Here is a 2,186-nt window from a genome sequence, read left to right as displayed (position 1 = left end):
ATAATGATGATTAAGTATTTGTAATATAGGTTAATAATTTGAAAATTCTCACATTTTTATTGGTTCCTTTGCACAGCTAATCTAGGAAGAGGTTAGAAAACCAAGACACATCTACAATTAAATAAAAGTTATCTTCCAGAACCTAAGTAGGAGTTTTCATCTTTAGATAGCCTACTGATTTTTATCTTTTAATAAACTGGATTGCAAGGAAAAAAGAGAAAAAGAAAATAAGCAAGGAAGGAAGAGAGGGAGGAAGTGGTAAAGAGACAGAGAGACCCTTAGAAACAAGAGCTATTTCAGAGCTGTCCTAGGAAACTGCCTCTGCATCATTTGGACTATGACTCATATTAACATGAATTTGCAAGTAAGAACTCTAATAAAAACATATTTATCCTCTATCCAGCACCTCTTCAAGAGAACATTAATTGCAACAATGTATAATTGACTTTATGGAATTTAAGTTTAGAGAAATTTTTTTTTTTAATTTCTGCTGTGCCTCAAAACTTGTCTCAAAAACTTAAGAAATGAGAGTGCTTAAGTCACTTTGCCAAATTTTAAATGCCTTTTATTCCTGTAGAGTTTTTAGTTTATAAGTCATTTTCCTAGGCATTATCACCTTTGAGTTTTCCAATCTACTTCTAGCGTCAACTGAAATTATTAGCCCCACTTTTTAGATAATTACAGTTTAAGTATTGAATAAAGTAATTTAAATATGAGCTAAGACAGAAAACCAATTATAATATAAAGCCAGAAATGCAAGAAATGTTATGATAGGCATCATGAAAAGTCTCTTTTTGAATATATTTTGCAAATGCTATTTTTCTCCTTGATTCTGATGGGTTCATTTACATTGAAAGATAAAATTAATTTATGTAATAATTCGATCTGTGGCTACTATAGGTTAAAAAATACTCATTTTTCTCTTCACTGAAGATGAAAGAACATGCATTCAAAATATTGAGAAGTAGTTCTCTCATCCCCTAAATCTTGTAACTTGAGCACTGCAGGTTCAAGATAAATCATCTGTTTTGACACTCATCAATGCATATGTCCATTTTCTATGACATTTTAAATAGCATAAAATTTGGAGCAGTATCAAGTAGTAAAGGAAACAAATGATGTTGCTTTCATTCCTGCTCCTATGCCAATCTACTAAAAGTTCAAAATCACCTAAATATTCTATCAGAATAGAAATGCAACTGTGAAGTATCAAAATGCATAGAAAGTAAAATTGCTACAAAACTAAGAAACCAGTAAGTAGAGAAAACTATTCATTCACTGTGCATCTTCCTTGTGTTAAATGTCGCTTCCTCTGAAGGTGTCCCCATCTCTTCAGACACAGGAACTATTTTTCCCATGGATTTGTTCCAGAGTTAGTTCATATAACCATACTCCTAGAACATAATATGATGGTTTTGTTTATGCTTCCTGCTTCCCAGAGACTAGGAAATACTTAAAACTAAGCCTTGACTTTTGTATTTTTAGTGCCAGCATACTGTCTAATATATAATACATACATAATATCACATGTATCAATATGTAAATAAGTAAATGAATGAATGATTCATGTTGAAAGAAATACTAATTTATTCTTTAAGAAGTAGACCTCAACAGGAAAGAAAAAAGAGTCAAGCCTTTAGCCAAGGTTTATTTTCAAAAATGTTTCATATCTTCATGATTGATCATTTTGACTGCTCATTCATTCTATATGTGTTCTCTATAGAGTTTTATCAAACATAGCAAATACTCTTTTGGTTATTTTTTATTCTCTATAAATAATGGCAAGCAGATGCATTAAAAAACCTCATTTAGAAACTTTTCGAAAGCATATTTTTATTTTATTCTTCCTATACCAAAATAAGTACAATATCTTTATAATATACTCTGTTTCTGTTTTCTTTTGTTTGAAATAGGGTCTCACTCTGTTGTCCAGGCTGGAGTGCAGTGGCATGATCATAGCTCACTGCAGCCTGAAACTCCCGGCCTCAGGCAATCCTCCCACCTTGGCTTCCCAAAAAAGCTGGAATTACAAACATGAGCCACTGCACCCAGCCCTAATGTTTACTCTGTGATACCAATTTTAAATGTTGTATAAAAACATTCCAAAACCTGCTCCTTTGGATCAAGGCCAATGTCAGTATACTATATTTAGCTGAATAAATTACAGGCACCCACTAACTTTGCTA

General features: G+C 32.1%; 1 protein-coding gene across 2 annotated transcripts in view; it reads right to left on the bottom strand.

Moving 5' to 3' along the window:
* FAM19A2 (family with sequence similarity 19 (chemokine (C-C motif)-like), member A2) overlaps positions 1 to 2,186 on the bottom strand; it is a 522,099-nt gene that overhangs the window by 106,900 nt on the left and 413,013 nt on the right. The gene's annotated exons all lie outside the window — the stretch shown is intronic.

Source organism: Mandrillus leucophaeus, unplaced genomic scaffold (genome assembly GCF_000951045.1).
Source record: "Mandrillus leucophaeus isolate KB7577 unplaced genomic scaffold, Mleu.le_1.0 Scaffold132, whole genome shotgun sequence".
In the NCBI taxonomy this organism is placed as follows: Eukaryota; Metazoa; Chordata; class Mammalia; order Primates; family Cercopithecidae; genus Mandrillus; species Mandrillus leucophaeus.
The sequence above is the reverse complement of the archived record's forward strand: the minus strand, read 5'-3'. Positions and strand labels throughout refer to the sequence as shown.